The sequence below is a fragment of the Mandrillus leucophaeus genome, unplaced genomic scaffold (assembly GCF_000951045.1).
Source record: "Mandrillus leucophaeus isolate KB7577 unplaced genomic scaffold, Mleu.le_1.0 Scaffold31, whole genome shotgun sequence".
In the NCBI taxonomy this organism is placed as follows: Eukaryota; Metazoa; Chordata; class Mammalia; order Primates; family Cercopithecidae; genus Mandrillus; species Mandrillus leucophaeus.
The window spans coordinates 3,524,930-3,544,979 of NW_012103254.1; the positions used below are offsets into that span (position 1 = coordinate 3,524,930).

At 34.0% G+C, this 20,050-nt stretch overlaps 1 long non-coding RNA gene across 2 annotated transcripts in view; it reads right to left on the reverse strand.

Annotated features, from left to right (window-relative positions):
* Window positions 1-1,453: 1,453 nt before the first annotated feature.
* LOC105544803 overlaps window positions 1,454-20,050 on the reverse strand; it is a 30,378-nt gene continuing 11,781 nt past the window's right edge. Inside the window, exons 3-5 of one of the 2 annotated variants that reach the window (XR_001006823.1) lie at window positions 18,196-18,299; window positions 13,771-13,875; window positions 3,537-3,620 (exon numbers count right to left, since the gene is read on the reverse strand). This is a non-coding gene — a long non-coding RNA (uncharacterized LOC105544803). Of the gene's footprint in view, window positions 1,909-3,519; window positions 3,621-13,770; window positions 13,876-18,195; window positions 18,300-20,050 lie in introns of those variants that run through there. The other variant, XR_001006822.1, reaches the window with a different exon arrangement.

Here is a 20,050-nt window from a genome sequence, read left to right on the forward strand (position 1 = left end):
ATATTTATTACTTGTTACAGGGGTTTCCAGTGAGCTTTTTTATTGAAAAATCATGCTTCCTAATTTACCAGAAAAATACTCACAATCTGCAAGATCCAGAATGAAATCCTTCAAAATCTAATTATAAACTCATTAATGAGTCATACACATTAAAAAGAGTTAACATCTTTATAAATGCAGAACATCTTGCTTTTATTAATTTAATCTATCTTGTTTTAGTCAAGTAGGCCCAGACTGGTCAGCACTAATTTTTTTCTCTGTCTCTAGCGTATATAGTTCTTCAAATCCTTTTAAAAATGTATCCAGGTTTCTGGTAGAAGACAAGTTATTAACTTAAATAATGTTTAAAAGTTAGTTTAGGCTTTGTAGACTTTCTTGTGTGGATGAGTGTCAGAGGCTGATACCAACAAAATATGGAAAATGTATGTTGATGAGGGAAAGAAATTGGTACAGATATTGATAAGCTAAGAAATGGGCTGTTTGTGTGTTCACTTTCTCAACTTTGCTGCCAAAAAATTGAAAAAAAACAAAAAAGGTTGCCTATGCACAGAAGCAGAGTTCTATAACTGAATAGTCTCTGTGGTGCAGAGATTTACTCGTACCAGGGGCCTATTAAGTTCTGATGATGGCGACCTCAACCACAACTAACTTATAGGGAACCCTAGGAGGTCCGTGACCAGCCTACACCCACATGGGCATTTGCTCCCTAGTGTCTCAGCAGACAAAATTTCCCCTTCCAAGCAAACTTCCTGACCCAGCCTGAAAACCACACGTCACTCATTGAATTTAAAAGCTCATATAAGAAAGAAGAAAAAAAAGTTTAAGTAATTACATTATAAAATATCTTTCATAAATTAGTTTTTGGGTTTTGTTTTTATTTTTTAATATAGAGTTCCTCCCCAGACTGAAGCAAATAAAAATTTGGTGAAGATAATGACTGAACTCCATGGACATGGCCTTTATAAAAGCCCAGTAAAATTCAGTTAAAAGCAATGGGTCAAACTAGGAAGATATATACAAATCAATTTAGAATATCTGTATAAGTGCGAGTAATGCAGTGAGAAATCAGGAAATCGATATCCATAAAATTGGGGGCAGGGCAAAGCAGAGAGGTGGGTAACTAGATAGAAAAGCCTAGTGCAGAGTTTCTGGAATTTGACACTGTTGACATTTGGGGCCAGATAATTATGTGCTTATGAAGCATTGCCCTGTGTAATCAACAATATCTCCATATGTTGTCAAATGTTCCCTAGGCATCAAAATCACCTCTATTTGAGAACCAATGGTTTAGAGATAGGAGTTGAGCAGTGGATCAAAAATTCAGGCCTATCTATGCAAACTAGTAAGAAGGAATCAAAATGAAGTTGGGCAATAGATACGGATGACTAGCGATACCATATTCTATCTCGACAATTAATAGTGGTACAAAGTAATTACAAAATCACACTCATTGTTAAGCCCCTTATTAGTTATATTTTCTTTTAACTTCATAAGATATGAAATAAATATTATTTTGGCTCCTATTTCATAGAAAAGAAAAATAAGGTTGATTGATAGTAACATCATAGTAAATATATTATTATTCATGTAGGCCTAAATTCAAAATCTATGAATAAGAGAGTATGCTGGCCAGGCAAAGTGGCTCACGCCCGCAATCCCAGCACTTTGGGAGTCCAAGACGGGCAGATCACGAGGTCAGGAGATCGAGACCATACTGGCTAACATGGGGAACCCCAGTCTTTACTAAAAATACAAAAAAATTAGCCACACATGGTGGCGGGTGTCTGTAGTCCCAGTTACTCGGGAGGCTGAGGCAGGAGAATGGTGTAAACCCGGGAGATGAAGCTTGCAGTGAGCTGAGATCTCGCGCCACTGCACTACAGCCTGGGCTACGGAGTGAGACTCAATCTTAAAAAAAAAAAAAAAAAAAAATTAGAGTATGCTGCCTTACATTTTTTGTATGATTCCTTCTTGGAAAAGAAGCAGTGTTTGGATATCTAAGCATTAAGAGTTGGTAAGTGTCAGTGCACTCTAGAAATTGCACAAATAATAATCAAGCTTCTTTTCATATTTCTTCCATCTATAAATACTGCTTATTACCTACATTAGCATAGTAAGACATAGGCACAAAGTTGAAAAGAAAATGTTAGGATTTCATTTAATGTGCTCATGTTAACTCTGGCTTCATCATGTTGTCATATGATAGTTTTTATTTTTCTGTATTGCCGCAGTTTTATTCCATTGTATGTACTTTGATATGTGTTTCTGTAAGCATTGAAATCATTTGAAAGAACATGGGTTATTTGTAAATATTAATAGCTCAGAAGTTCAACAGCATGAATGGTAGAGCCACATAAAGTCATGTAAAATTCAGAATTTAATGTGAATTTTAGTCAAGTATTTAAAATTTCTGTTTAGATAATTTGAAAGAGTGTTAAATAGGTTTTCTCAGTTCCAACATAAATATAACCCCTGCTATGTTTTTTGGTAGATTTAATATTAAAAGATATTTAATATGCAGAGCTTATCTCTGGCTATTTAGATATTCAAAAGTTATGTGATTCACCTCCATTTATTTTATGACTATCAGAATAAAGGAAAAATTCATAAAGTGTATCTTCAGTGCTAGATGTAAATCAAATAAAATATGTATGGTGGGGCCATTTTTATTTGAATTTGTTCCTGTTGATAGGAACTGTGCTTTGTGGCTGTCTGATAGATATGAAACATTTTTATTTATTTATTTTCCTTTTCCCAGAGTGGGATGACTATCATTGTGATTCATTCTTTTAAGTTGCTTCTGTATGGTGACTAATGTGTTCACTCAAACACCTGGTCAATCCACTACACAATATCCAGCTGTTCACTTAATAGAAATAGTGCCTGCAGGCATACACCAGCTTGGTGTGCACAAAAGAAATGCATATTTGAAAAGTTGTTTTAGTCTCAAATTATTAATAAGTTACCTCCATCAGAGCACTTTAAATATAGGGGGAGAAAATTGGCCTGGAGGAGAACAGGCTCTTAATATATTTATTACAAAATTGAAAAAAAACCGTTTTGTTGTTGAAATGAATGTAGCAGTCTGGGGTGTGTATGATGCTTCAAGGAGTTTGCAAACGTTAATATACTATAATATGTAATAATCACGTAACTGGGGCTGAAATATATTCCTAACAAATGGTAAAAAAATGTAGGTATTACAGGCTCTCTAAAATACTCTCAAGGAGGTGAAGTTTTACTTGGATTTTGAAAAATTGATGTATATATAGCCTGAGGGAGTTGAAGAGACATTTATTCACTAAGATGGGTAGAATGAAGTACAGAAAAAAAAAAAAAAAGACAGGAAAGTGGAGGACACATATACAGGAAAATAGATGGAAAAAGAATAATCTGGTGGTATTATGCAAGATGAATATGAGTGTCTATATGGTAATAGGGGGAGCAAGTTTAGCAGTGAGAACAGTATAAAATCTATTGCAATTATTCAAACATGAAGTAAAAAGAGGCTGAACTCACCAAATTGCAGTAGAATAGAAATGACAGATGTGTGAGGTATTGCATATGATGAATCAGGTCTTCTTTTTGCAATCTCCAAAATAGCCTGATAGTTAAATATGCTGGTAATACAAATTTATGGGTGTGGTAAACAAGAAACAAAGTAAATGAGGATTTGAAAGGGTCTGGAATGTTTTGATAAACAAGCTCGTTGGCAAGCACATTTAAATGACAGCTCCTGTGAGGAAAAATATGTTCGATAATAATTAAACACCATCAGGAATTAATGGTTTGATTCATGAAGGAGCAGTGCTTATCTTTTAGTCAATAGAACCCAGAGCTACATTTATCATTCACACAAAATAATATTTATCACATTTAAAAATTTATAAAACATTTTTACATATATTATCTCATTTGACATTAAAAGGCCACCATCAGGAAGACGTAGCTCATACTCCAATGTGCATTTTATAAGTGCAGTCACTCATTCATTTCATTGTGTAACCATCCCATTGAGTAGGAGTACATTCCAGGCTGTACAGCAGGGATACTATGTTAGGCAGAGTTATATTTGCCCTTGCAAGCTCAAGAAGGTGTATCAGTCATTGTCCTGGAAGGAAAAAATATGTTCGAGGAACGTTTATAATGTTTAAATGTTTGCAATACCCGAAGGTGAATGAAAGCAGGGAACTTTTGTGTCTATGGTAAGAGGAAGGTGAAGTTAAATGAACCCCACAATAACTACCATTTGGTAGAGAAATGTGACCAACATGTGGAAGCTCGGAAGGGAATCAGTAGGGAAATAAATACTTCACCTTTACCTACTCCTTACTCCCTATAATTTTGATCTTGTCTTACTGATTCTCAGTAGCCAAACCCATCCACGAGCCAGTGGAAGAGAATCTGTTGACCTAGTCTGTATGGGGAAGCCTCCCTAGAGCTAGAGAAAAGTAAGCTATATGGCAAGTGGCTCAGGAAGGAAAAAAAGTCCAGTTATAAACCTGTGATGTGTCTTTAAGACAAGGTGTTAAAATAACTACAGTAAATTATAGGACTATATGCATCTTCCTTACCCAGAGATTCATTCTAGGCAAATGGTCAGTTTTTTCCACAGAAGTTTACTTAGATTTGTCAGGTGAAAATGTCTAGGTCTAACTTAACCGGACCAGGAAAGTTACCCTAAAATATATACGGGGTTGGGCATGAGTGAAACTGACCATTTTTGAGGGGACTGTATGTTCCATATGCCCCAGATATATCCATAATAAAAACATTATGTGCACAAACATTCATCAGTTTCCTGAAGTTCTGGATTAGCCATAAATAAAAGTGATGGTGTATTTTTTTCTGGATCCAATAGTTTTTTTTCTTTATTATATTGCACAAATTGAGATGCTGCTTCAAGTTCACTTACATGCGTTTTAGCAGAGTCCTGTTTCCAGAAGTAATTTATGAATAATTCACTCTTTCACCACTTAGAAAGTTAATTAAAACATAGTTTCCATAATGTTCCTAATTATTCCTATAACTGCTTCATAAATAAGTAGTTTAAATTGAATATTCAAATGTCAATCCCATGGTAAAATTCTCCAGAAATTATTAAGTGTTATGGCAGACACTATCAGATCTCACTAACACACGTAGTCTGCCTCTCCTTTGGCACCCACCACATTAATTTTAGATCATGTGATTGGCATTGGCAATTTACTCATAAAACAGTTATGTGTCTGGACTTTGTCAGACTCCGTCTAACAGCAGGGTTACAGTTCTCTAAGATGTCCTCCTTCATCGTGGTGAACACTGAGGCCTAATACCACAGAGGCTATAGGGAAAGATTCTGGGGACTGCTGCAGCTTTGGCGCCTATTTGATTCAAATGAGCAGAGCCCCTTGAGGACCAGCAGTAGAAATATACAAAGAATAATAATTAACTTTTTATTGTTTTAATATCCTGATATTTTGAGGATTGTTTCTTACCACAATATAAATTAGCCAAGACTATACTTCTTAATATTACATATGAGGCCCTTAATGATTGCCCACTTCCTGTTTATCATGTTCTGCAAAAAAGTGACTCTTTATACATACAGAACTGCTTTAAGTCCATCAAATATTCCGTGTTATTTCTTGAAGAATTTTCATATCCATGCATGAGGCATCCATGAAAATGTATTTCTTGCCATTTTTCACCTTACCTACTGTTAGTATCCCCACCAGGTTACCTTATTCATGAAAAAGCAGTGTTGTGCTGGAGCCGAGTCCATGAGAGCGAACTGTTCAATGTTCAGTAATTTTGCAACACAGTTTTTTATTTTTTATATTTTATTTGATTTTACTTTAAGTTCTGGAATACATGTGTTGAATGTGCAGGTTTGTTACGTAGGTATACATGTGCCATGGTGGTTTGCTGCACTTATCAACCCGTCATTTAGGTTTTAAGCCCCACGTTCATTAGGTATTTGTCCTAATGTTAGGCCTCCCCTTTTCCCCCAATCCCCTGACAGGCCCTGGTGTGTGATGTGCCCCTCCCTGTGTCCATGTGTTCTCACTGTTCAACCCCCACTTATGAGCAAGAACATGCGATGTTTGGTTTTCTGTTCCTGTGTTGGTTTGCTGAGGATGATGGTTTCTAGTTTCATCCAGGTCCCTGCAAAGGACATGAACTCATCCTTTTTTATGGCTGCTTTGTATTCCATGATGTGTATGTGCCACATTTTCTTTATCCAGTCTATCATTGATAAGCATTTGGGTTGGTTCCAAGTCTTTGCTATTGTAAATAGTGCTGCAATAAACTATGTTTCATGTGTCTTCACAGTAGAATTATTTGTAATCCTTTGGGTATATACCCAGTGACGGGATTGTTGTGTCAAATGGTATTTCTGGTTCTAGATCCTTGAGGAATCACCAAACTATCTTCCACAATGGTTGAACTAATTTACACTTCCACCCAGAGTATAAAAGCATTCCTATTTCTCTGCATCCTCTCCAGCATCTGTTGTTTCCAGACTCTTTAATGATCACCATTCTAACTGGAGTGAGATGGTATTTCATTGTGGTTTTGATTTGCATTTCTCTAATGACCAGTGATGATGAACTTTTTTTTCATATGTTTGTTGGTTACATAAATGTCTTCTTTTGGGAAGTGCCTGTTCATATCCTTCACCCACTTTTTGATGGGGCTGTGCAACCCAGTTTTTAAAGAAGCCTAAGTATTAAATTAGATAACTTATAAGCAAACATTACTTTAAAACAAAATGTATACTTAAAATTAATGACTTTGTGATGATTTTCCTCATTTTACTATTATTTATATTTATTACATACACATGTTGAAAATAATATTCTGTGTTGTACTATTGTACTATTGTACTCTTTCTAACTTCAAGATCAATGACATCCATTTGGTAGTTTGAAATTGATCATAGTGAGGTTACTTTTACCATGGAAATCAGCAAATATCAAAGCAGGGTTGGATTAATTCACTTTCTTGACTGTCTAGATTTAGGAAAGTATGAAGCGAATGTTTACAAAGCAGATTAAACTTAAATGGAAAGTGTGTTTGTAGTCTTTACAACTGCCAATACATACAAAAATATTGAGGAAATAGTCTTCCAGTCTCCCAAAACAAATATCTGGTTCAACAAAGCAGTTGCTCACATCATTAATAAGCAAGTGCAGTTTTGACATACTTTTTTGTTGTTGTTGTTGTTTTGAGATGGAGTTTCACTCTTGTTGCCCAGGCTGGAGTACAATGGCATGATCTTGGCTCACTGCAATCTCTGCCTCCTGGGTTCAAGCGATTCTGCTGCCTCAGCCTCCCCAGTGGCTGCGATTACAGGCATGCACCACCACAACTGGCCAATTCTGTATTTTTAGTAGGGATGGGTTTTCACCATGTTGGTCAGGCTGGTCTCGAACTCCTGACCTTAGGTGATCCACTCACCTCCGCCTCTCAAAGTGCCGGGATTACAGGCATGAGCTACTGCTCCTGACATACATTTTTATTGTTTTACTTTATTTTACTCGTAAGCATAAATTATCAACCAACATTCATTGTCCCCAAGTGTCAGTTATTAAACATTTACCAGCAAATGGCTGCAAAAAAGTTACTTCATTCAGAAAGTTTATTTTTATAATCTTCTTTCAGGAAGTTTTATACATTAACCCAAATTTTATGAACTTAATGTTTGTTATTCCCCCAAATTTGTATGTTGAAATATAAGCAGGAGGTAATAAAAGTAAAATGCAGTTATAAGGGTGGATCCTTAATATGATAGGGCTGGTGTCCTTGTAAGATGAAAAAGAGGAAATACTGATCTTATTCTTTCCACCATGTGAGGATACAGTGAGAAGGCAGCTGTCTACAAACCATGAAGAAAGCCCTCAGCAGAAATTTCATCAACTGTTACTTTGACTTTGGACTTTCCAGCCCCAGAACTGTGAGAAATACATTTCTATTATTTAAACCACCCAATCTTTGGAGTTTTCTATGAAAGTCTAAGCAGACTAGGACACCAGCTCCCTCTAAGCAGTGTTCTTCCTAACTGCTTTATTGCTCACTTAGCATAATATTATCAGAGAAATTATTATAATCTAGTATAAGTGTTTCTGTTAGTCACAGTCAGTACTAATAGTTATTTATTGTATACTGTGTGGGAAATACATTTTATTTGCTATATTTAGCAGCTCTTAACAAGTGAAAAATATTCTTTGTTCTTTTGGAGATTATAATGTAGTGTAGGGAGACAAAATAAACAAGTAAGAAAGATCAATATTTTATGGCGGATAAAAAATAAAGGAAAATTAGACAATGTAAAAAAGTAATTGTGAAGAAAGGAAATTTTTTATATCAGGTGGTGATGATTTGCCTTTTGAAATCAGCACTTTGATTTGCTCCACACATTTCTAATTCTCTGCTTTCAGTAATGAAACAATCCTTCCATAGCTACTGGAAATGCTAAGAACTGCCTTTTTGCATTTAAGTCTCCCTCCAAACACTGACCTTAGCTGAAGTGAATTGCCTTTCTTCATTGTCGGCAGCGTATATCTAACGACAGGGCAATGAGTGTTTAATGGGCTCTAGACTCCTTGTCTCAATTCAAGGTAACTCTGTGTGACCATTCCAGCTTCACAGCTCCCCGTGAAACTGACTGAGGCCTCCATACCCATAAATTGGCAACCAACTACTTTTGTATGACTGCATTATGAGCAACCAACTTCTTCCTCTGCTCAATTCTGCTTCCCTAACTCCTCACATTGTTAGGCCTGAAAAACTTCTCACTAATATTTTTACATGTGAATATCTCTGTTTCAGAGTCTGTTTCACGGGGAATTCAACTACCAATAGTTGGGAACAGAAGTGGTCCAAATAAGCAGATGTTAAGTGGAATTCTTGAATTACTCACAGACTAATTGACAGAGTTCTCTTTCACTGTGGCAGGGTACCATGAATAGCCTTTGACAGTGGTAGTGTTACAAATGTGCAGTTGTTGAAAGCTCCATTGGTGGTTAACTAAGACGATTCACCAGTGGAATAAAAAGAATAAAAAGGCACTGGCATGTGTAAAATGGCATGTCTTGAAGTATAGGAAAAATTGTAATCATGACAAAACAATTAGATAACTAATGCTGGGGATAATCAAAGACTGAGAGTAATTGATCAGCAATTAAATACAAAGTACAAGTATCAGAGGAAGTCCTGGTGGCATATAAACAGACTCTTATTAATCAAGAATACAGAAAAAGCTAGGCCTCTAGTCCAAGGCTTAGTAATACCATTAGCAAACTTCTGAGGTTAAAGTTTTACTCCAATATATCTGTTACCAAGAGTTCATGGCATTAATTGAAATAGTATGGGGAATTGAGAAATCAGATGACAATTTATGTTGAAGAGTTTCAAATTACAAAACTGAATGGTACATCTGATCCTTCTGTAGTGGTGACCCAATCCTATAATTTTAGAGTTAGAAAATAGAGTTTAACTTGTATGAAGAGAATGCCTTATAAGAGTACATTCTTATCACTCACTCCCTTCCCCTACCTTCCCTCTTACCACTAGAACAAACCTAGGATAAAGGCACAATATAATTCTATTATATGGCTCTGTGTCCCCATCTAAATATCACCTCAAACTGTAATCCCCACGTGTCAATGGAGGGACCTGGTGGGAGATGATTGGATTATGCTGACTGTTTCTCCCATATTGTTCTTATGAAGATGAGAGAGTTCTCATGAGATCTGATAGTTTTTAAAGTGCTCTCTCTCTTGTCATCTTGTGAAGAAGACGCTTGCTTCTCCTTTGCCTTCCACCATGATTGTAAGTTTCCTGAGGCCTCCCCATTCATGCAGAACCATGAGTCAATTAAACCTCATACTTTATAAATTGCCTGGTCTCAGCTAGTATCTTTATAGCAGTGTGAAAACAGACTAATACACCCTATTTGGAAGGTGCAAAGTATTCCAAGAGAAGGCATTATCTTTCCAAATAGGAGCAATAACAAGTCAACATATACCTTTTGGAAATAAATAAACATGATTAGGATTATATCCTGTAAGTACTTGATCAAGAAGAGCAAAATATAAAGTTGGATAAGAAAAAAAGTTGTCATTTTATGAGCACTCTCCCGGAAAATAGTAGTTCATATTTTGGCTAGTGCTTTGGGATGCAACACTGAATCATTGCTAGTATTTATCTTAATAATGTGGAGAAAGCAGGACAAGTAGGAATTCCAGAACTGTTATGACAGATAAGGTAAGTACAATTTAAAAGACAGAGAAAGTGCGCATGTAAATATGGCACGTTGTGCAAGTCTAACAAATCAACAAGAGGAGTATGTTTCATGGGAAAGTTCCAAAGGACATTCCATCTACCAAAGCCATTAGAAATGTGATCGCGAGTGAAGCAAGAGTATCTCTGAGAAACACGTAGGCAACCTGCTATGCAGATTAGAACTGAGAGTAGAAAATGTTGATGTGTAACTTTTTTCCCTGATAGAAATGAGAATGATAGAATTCTGATGTCTCAGAGACCAGATGGCAGCACTTAACCATCAGAAGAAAGGTGGGTGCAATTATCACAATGAGGAAGGGAGGAGGGTTGGGAAAAGAAGTGATTCATAGAGAACTACAGAGATAGTTAACAGACGACAAGATCCTAGGGGCAAAACATATGGTCTCAATCAATAATAGAAATGTTCAATTTACCAGAATGTTTTATTAAATATAAAATAAAAAATGGAAGATCGGGGGTTAAAAGCAGTCACGCCTATGAAAAGTCATGTTCCCTTACCCCGTTCTCCAACCATTGTAGACTCAGAATCTGTTAAATGAAAGAGAACCCAGATTGTCCAGAGAAAGGCTCTTGCACTACCATGACAAGTGTGTGTATATGGTGATGATTATAGTAGTCCTTTCTGAAACGCAAAAACTACTGTTCTTATTCAGGTAACCAACACTGAGATAGGGTAATGTCCAAACGTTTTGAGAATTGTTCGATTTGGAATCCAATTGACATTGATACAAAGAGATCCACCTTTAAGAATGCAGCCAATGGGACTTCAAGTAATAAATAATGTCCTAGCATAGTTTGGGCTTACAGTGGTTCCACTGGCTCCAAAGACTTATTTTCACTTCACTTTTTCACAAATGTATAATTGGAATAAACATTATATTCTGTTAGCTGAAAAAAAAGTTCATATTTGTTCCTTGATTAGTAGGGTGAGATCTTCAGTAGCGAAGAAGAGCAAGTAGAATTATCAATAAGTGCTGCTTCCTACTCAATATATTGTGTCAAAAGTAATATAGTATTGTGTGGCAGGGGGAAATATGAGACTGGATATTCTTGAATAAATGACACAGATGATATTCCCTTATTACATCCTCTTTTTGATTTACCGGTGTGACCCTTACAAAAGCACTCTGGAGAATAAAAGTAAATGAATGCAAATTCAAGAAAATCATAGATCTAATTACAGCTTCTCTTCCAGGTGTTTATTTGCTCAAGTAGATTGGCACTCACTCAGATTCATAACATACAGACATTAATCTGGGAATAGCAATTTTCCCCCACCCCTGTGAGAAAATAAGGGCTTCAACGATTACATTTATTTAAAATGGTAACAATATACATTTATGAATTAGCTCAAGGACTATGTTAACTCTCATGCCATTTGTCTGACATAGTCCAAAGAGACTGTACATGACAAGAATATCACATTGTTCCACTATATTGTTGACATCATGTCAATCAGATCAAATCAGAAAGTAGCAAGTATGTTGGTCCAGAGTGTATGTGATACAATCTACCTAGTTTCAGAGGGTGTGGAGCATGCCTTGACATCTCTCCAAAGAAAATAACAAATTATTGTACCTAGTTTCATCTACTATAGAAAAGAAAACTCCTGAAGCAGATAAATCAATATTTTTTTAAACCATGTTTTACAGTAAACTTTTTTATTTTTTCATTTTGAGGAGAATATATAATAACATATCATGGTGGGAATTTAAAGATCAATTATTACAAAGCTCCATATTGGGGAGGTTTCTACTATGGTGTTGATGAAAATTCAGATAATTAAAAAGTATGCAATAGGTTTTTAAGGTTTAACTGAACAACCTTCTATTGGATGTAGAAGACCATATAAAACAAAAGACCAAGGATAGTATAAAATTATTAAATTAGTCTATTCTGTGGGTAGAGTTGAAACCTAAATAAACATGGAAGACTTTTAAAGAAATATTTAGAACATGTTAAATTGCTTGAGGAATCCAAGTGAGAGTGAAAAGAAGGAAATAGATTTCTGGATCTGAGCTGGAATAGACATATATACAATTTGAACTGCTAAACACATATTTAATATCAAAATCCAGAAGCCTGAAAGAACTGACTTTAGTTTGACACAGAAGTGGAATCAAAAACAACTCCTCAGTTACTGCAACAGTATTTTTAAAAGAGTAGAATGGGCAAAGGATACTAAGAAGAGACAAACATTCAGTAAGGGAACAATCAAGAGTGGTGGGTTATCAAAATGAATACAGATATGTGCTTAAAGAAAAATGGACAAATTAGTTATATCCTTCATAGTTTCAGGTGGAGTAAAATATTAATAAAATGTGGTCATTGGATTTGATATTGAGAATGTCATTTTTGTGTTCATTGGAATGGTGGGGAAAAAAAATAATATCTTTTGCCAAATATGCCAGATGTGGCATTTGGTAAAGACAAATAAGGGACAGTTAGAGAATGGTAATTGAGTGGTGCTGAAATGGAATCAGCAATGTACCTTTTTTTTTCTTTTCTTTCTTTTTTTTTTTTTTTTTTCTTTTTTAGATGGAGTCCTGCTCTGTCGCCCAGGCTGGAGTGCAGTGGTGCAATTTCTCAAAGTTGTGGGATTACAGGCATCAGTCACCATGCTGAGTGCAATGTCCTTTTTTTAAGAGGCATTTTTGCTCTAAGATGGGTAGAATACTGATATGGGAGTAATGAGATGGGAGATTATATAAATGCCAGGGCAAAAATACAAAAACAAAAACAAAAATAAAAACAAAAAACAAACAAAACCCAGAACTTTCTACATTATTTTCTTTTCAAACTTGGAGAACGAAGACATGCATGTCTCTATGATGTTTGAGATTTTTGAGTAAAGTAGGGTAAATGAGTAAAGAAAGAAAGAGACAGAGTAATTATAATATGGAATCATGTCCTTCCAAAAGGTAAGTGAGATAGGAAACTGAGCAGAATGGAAATGCTACACTCCTGTCACAACATTAGCCAGAAACAAATCATCTACAAGTTAATGTCTCTCTCTAGTTACACTTTCTGTAAGCACCAACGAATCATTTTACTGAAATATTATGTATATTTGGTTGTTTTATTATTCTCTATCCTTGAAACTCACATAGAGGGAATTTAAACATTTGGTATCTATTTGAGACATTGTTCATATTTTCTTTGAAAAGAGTGGTATCTACCTGCATACTGCATCAACTCATCTCGTGTCCACCAATGAAATGAAACTATCTTTTATTCTCAAAAAAAAAATATATATATATAGTCTTTTTCCTACCGTCATTTTTATATTTTTTGTAATGTTTTATCGCATCCAGTTGTTCCTGCACGTATTTGAATATTTGTGCTTGCTTGTGCCATATTCCATTTCACATTACCTCTCTGTTCCCATATATAATAAAGTCACTATAGAAGAATGTCGCATGCAAGTGATTTGTGTTGAGCAAAGCTTTCCTCTGCATGCACTGTTTTCTAGATTCTCACTGTTTGATGCCTTTCACTTGCCTTTCAATTTCGTGCAAAACATATTGATGTCAAAGAATAATGTTTTCTGAGGAGTTCGTCTGTCAAAGTTGTGGGAGTTCCAATCTTCAAAAGGAATAAATAGACAACAGTGTGACTATGTGGCTTAGTCTAAAGTGTAATCTTAGAGATTTATGGTGAAACTGTACTACAATATATAAAGATCTGGATTTTTTTATATGATCTTCTTTCATGTAACTTCACTAGCTCTCACACATCATAAACTCTCCAAAAGACAATTGATTTCTTGTTTGTGTGCAGTGACGACTGCTTCTTTGTCTCAGCACATTTCCTAAATAATTTATTGAAAAGTTAATTTTTAAAATAAATAACAAATACACACTGCTGCTTCCTTGGTATGTGTTTTTATAAAAATAAAAGATATTAACAATATATTGTGCATTATTATTAAATTAATTTTATGACTTCAGGTATTTTTACTTAAATATGATTAATATTACTTAAATAATGTAATAATGTTGAAAATGATAAATCAGTAAACCTTTCATTTATTTGGAACTATCGCAATATATGTGTGGTTAAAATAAAACATTATCTGTAGATTTTATAATTTTATTTCTACATTTGTGGTTGTGCAACATAAATATTAACAATAATTTCAAAGTAAAATGTGTGGTTAAAATAAAACATTATCTGTAGATTTTATAATTTTATTTCTACATTTGTGGTTGTGCAACATAAATATTAACAATAATTTCAAAGTAAAATTTTGCAATTTCAAAAAAGATCTATAATTCCAAAGATGTTTGAAGTTGTAATGCTACATTGATGTTAGCTATGTTTTGTGACAAAACTATGCCATCTATTCCAAATATTATTTAAAATTAAAGATAAATTGATTTCATTCAAAAAGATTTGCAATTCTTTTGCTCCAGTAGAGATATTTTAATGAAGTAGTATAAAAATTAGCCATCAAAGACTTGACTTCTGAACACATAGAAATTGTTCTGCCTCACTGAATTCTTGTTAATTTTACATTCTGTGATGTTTATAGCATACTACATTATTATTATATAAATTGACATTACGTTTCACATGTTCATTGATTTTCCGTTTATTTCCTTGATTTTATTTTTTTCCCATTGGTGACTTTTTATCTTTACTTAAAACATTTTAATAGGATCCCTTTACTGCAGTGATGCTGTCATCAGATTGAGCCAAAAACATCTGAAAATATTGACAAAGCAAGTTGATTTTGAATTTTTGACAAGCACTGCTTTATGCTTCCATTTAACAGAAAGCAAATAGTCTCTTTTATAGACCCACATTACAAATAAGTACACAAAGAAGTATCAATATAAGTATTTGAAAACAAATGATTATATATTTATAAATTAAATTGGTATTGGGGTGTGTGTATGTGTGTGTGTTACTCTTCACTTCAGACACTAGGAATACCAGATAAGCTACCATCTATATATGGATGATAAATAAAATATGATTAATGATCACATTGAAAATAGTTCTCATAAAGCCCGTTTAGGGATTTTGTTACAGTACTTGAAAAAATTGATTTGTTAGCAGCATAACAAAATCTTAGAAAGTTTAAAAAGTGATGTTTTCTTGAATGTCATCACAGCTAAACACATCAGATAGTGTGATATATGAGAGAAAAAGATTTTATATCTTTGTATTCTTGGTGTATTAAATAATTGGTACGGTTATTTTTCTTCACTATAATATTAAAAAGGCATTGACCCTTTAAATGATATATGTTGTAATAACCATTTTTCTCAAATTGTTGTGCTAAGTGGGTTTGATTTTAATTTAATAATTTATCGACTTTGGCATAAGATTACACAACCACAATAACAAATACTTTTTAACATTTTATTGTGTAATTTTCAATAAAATAGAATGCCAACTGTTGTGAGAAATGGAAAACTCAGATACTATATAATCTTAAGTTCTGCAGAAAATTTGCTAGGTTAAAATAAGAGCAAGTTGGGCATGTTAACACTTCAAACTTAAGCAAAATACAATATTCTGGTCCATAGGTACACACGATGGCTATATTTACAGTCCAGTTTCTTTTGAAATTGCATACCTACTTCAATGTAATATTCCTAAAATGCTTCAGGGTAATTTTTACAATTCACGATCTTTTGGAATAATTCATTAATTTGACTAATATTTATAACTGTATGACTAGTATGAAATCATCCCTGAATATTACCAATTTTAATTTAGTGTGAAGTTCTTCCTCCTTAATTTTAATTATCTTTCTCTCTTTCTCTCTTCTTTTCTCTCCCCTCTTTTCTTTGTTCTTTCCTGACTGCCCTCCTTCCTGCCTTGTATTTTTGAAAGAGATAATTTGGGATTCTTTGGCAACCACGAGGATTGGCAGCCAAGTCAAGCGTGCATGGAATATAAACAGAAAACATTGAGATTGAGGTAAATCTTGAACAGCATTGAAAGTCAAGTTGGCATTAACCAGATAAAATGTGACTAGGAGATGGGCATATGCAAACAAACACATAGAAAGGTGAGGGAACAGGGCAGAAATCAAATAATGTAATGACACTGAGAGAGTATACTTTGCATTTAGAGAAGTGACATAAAGAAGGTCATGCAGGAAATGAGGGAACAGGTTGTTACAAATCCTAGGTGCCATCACAAGACTATTACTTTTAATATGAAAAAACATGAGGAAAGCAAAGGATTATAAGAAGAAAATGTCAGGATCAAATTGCTTTCTGAAAAACATCTTCACTGCCTCTATTGTTCAGTAAATTGTAAGATAAAGTACTTGTGGGAACATCTCTGTAAGTTTTTATTTAAACAGGAATCAGCTGGTTGGGAAGCCAGGGCAGATCACTTGAGATCAGGAGTTTGAGACCAGCCTAGCCAACATGGCAAAACCCTTCTCTACAAAAAAACACAAGAAATTTAGCAGCGCGTGGTGGCGCATGCCTGAAATCCCAGTTACTTGAGAGTCTGAGGCACAAGAATTACTTGAATCCAAGAGGTGGAGGTTGTGGTGAGCTAAGACCGCATTCCATCCTGGGCGAGTGAGACTTCACCTAAAAAAATCAAAAAACACAAAAACAGAAATCAAACAGCTTTGATGATTAAAGTAACACAGACCAACAACAATAATTGAAAAATCATTTAAAAATAGCACTATGTAAAATATCATTTTAAAATAGCACTATTATTACTACATATACATATGTATATACACATATACATCACATACTTCTTGTGTATATTAAAATTATTTACTCTATCATAGGTAAGTTATTTCAATTTTTATTTTTTTGATTTAATAAGGATATTTGTCTCAATTAGTTCAGCTTAAGAAAACATCTATTCAATTTGGACATCTATTTGTCCAGCACAAGCTTTTCTGCTAAGCAACAATTTTCCAGCTGCATAAAGGCATTTTTAACTGCATTTGTCACAAGTACTTCAAATCTAATTTGTTCTAAACAGGGTTTACCTTCATGATACTTCACAAAAACGATTTCAAATTATTGCTCATATGATTTATTGATATCCTATTAGTCTACAAGCAAGACATTTTACAATCCTCAAAATTCTCCCTTCCGTCAATTGGCTATGTCTGACTGAGAAAGCTTATTGCATCTATGTCATGAATACTTTGAAATCCAATTTCTTTTGTTCACTCACCCTGGTGAATTAGAAAAGATTTATATCACTAATTTATTATTTTTCATATTTTCTCTAAGTATCAATGAAATTAGGCTAATTGATTTTTCTATTTTCAATTCTATCACATTTTTATTCCATCCGCCAATTTCAGTGCATCTTTCACTTGCACTCCATTAACCAAAACATAGATGTCTCCTATCTACATCCTTAGAGTTTTTATCTATTGCACTCTAAAATAAGATTTCTCGTAATAGGCTAGGAAGCCTAGTATTATCTCGAACACTCCAAACCCTTTAGCTTCATATTGTCACTCCTTTTTCCATTCCTTCCCATATGTATGCTTATGCAATATTCAGCTAATTGCACTTTACCTAATTTAATCATTGTTTGTGGCTTTATTCCTTAGCTTGTGCTCCCCCTTTGACCAAAATCTCCTTTCCCTCTCTTCTTATTCCATCTGGCTACAGGATACCTACCCTCTGAGACTAACTTGTAAATATATTTTCTTCCCAGCATACCTTCCAAATCACTTCAGGTTGCAATAAATACATTTTCTATATGTTCAAATGGAATCTTAATGTTACAGGTGGAGCTGTTTGATGTGTTATTTAATAAATCACAATGCAATTTTAAGTACCATTGGACCATTTTTTCTCATAATTTATTGATATTTGTAGACTCTTATTACTTGTTGTCCTTAGCAGTCTACTTTGAATCAGTTACAAGGGCACAAATATCACTTTAAAGTACCTTTAAATTACATCTTTTAAAATTCATAAGACAAGCATAAAGCAGTCCTTATGCTTTTCCTCATCCATGTTTTTAAGAGTTCTGACATTTTCAGAAAGTGTTTCCTGAAAAAGAAAGGTGAGATGGTGTTTAATAAGAAAAGAAAATGCAAGCTTATGAAAGATGAAAACTTTGTGCCATTAGATGGTAACCTTTTTATTTTTAGCTTTCTATTGAGCACACAGGCAAGCTCTCATGTACATTAATGTATCTTTGAAAGTGTATCTACTTTTTCTAGAAGAAATACATTCCTTGATAAAATTCAATCTATTGTAATCCCAGCTACTTAGGAGGCTGAAGCAGGAGAACGGCTTGAACCCAGGAGGCGGATATTGTGGTGAGCCGAGATAATGCCATTGCACTCCAGCTTGGGCAACAAGAGCAAAACTCCATCTCAAAAAAAAAAAAAAAAAAAAAAAGAAAAATCCAGTCTACTAATCACAGTCTAATGTATATAAAATTTCCTTACATCTGACTCTCAAGCCACCTGAAAATCCTGAGACGATTATAGAAAGTTTTACGTATGTATGACCTTATTGAATTTATAGCATAAACATTTAATCGTTAAATTGCAAAGTGCATCATAAAAAGAAGCCTAAGAAATTAAAGTCTTTTTGTTCGTATATCATGCCTTGTTTAGCATAATTTTATGTTAAAATTTACTAAACTAAGATCATGGCTCATTAAAATTTAACCAATAACCAAACTATTACTTAAAATGAAAATTTAAGAAGCATTATTTTATCTTAGGGTGGATGAAGTGTAAGAGCTTTACCAAATAATTTTAGTTGTCGGGTAGTTTAAGTTTAGTTATGTTATTGAATATAGGATATACACAAGTGTGTTACACTATTGGACAGGACTTGTAAGAGTCTGAGATCTCTTTAGTAACCTGTTGCTCAAGGAGACTTGCATTTCAGTCTTCTAAAGGCCATAGCAATGTTTTATGAGTTTCCTATGCTGAATCACACTGAGCCTATGAGAACAAATATGGAATTTATTAACATATAGCTATTATTCCTCAGTATATCTAGATTGTTGCTGTGTTAGATTTCTGAAGGACCAACTATCTCAGACAGTATCTTCATATCTCATTTATTTCATGGTTGACAAATCCACATTTCCAAATTGCAGTCAGTCTACAATGGAAAAGACCTGCAATCTATGAGATACACATAACCAACTGGATTTGTTTTTTTTTAGAACATTCAAATGTTAAAATGAGTTACTGAATAATATCACAAAACAGATTTTTTTTTTTCACCTAAGTCACTTATTTGTGGCAGTAATGTAATGAAGCACGTCGATTTATGACAATTTTTGGTAACGACATATGAATTTCACATTGAGTGTCTTGCTCAATTAAATGCTTCCATGAAGGTGACTAAGTCATAATTTTTAACATCTGAAAACCTATAGCTTCTGATAACTAGTTACTATAATTACTATTTTTAGATTTATTTGGTGCCTTTTAAAATGACAATGTGATAGACATGAAAGACTCCAATCTTTCATAGTGCCACAAAAGATAAAATAAAAATATTTAATATCCCAAATGGCTGTATGTTATATAAAAATATTAATAACTTATTAGTAAATAATTCTGTTTTACACTCAAATATTTTGAAAATCTGTTGATACCTGTGTTTCCAAAGATTACATTTTCAGACTGGACTTGTAGAAATCTGAGATCCTTTCAACAACCTGACACTCAAGGATACTGTGTTATCAAAAAGTCATTCTCAGGTTGAATATACATATTGATTAAAATATATATATATATAATATATATACACACACACACACACCAATTAGT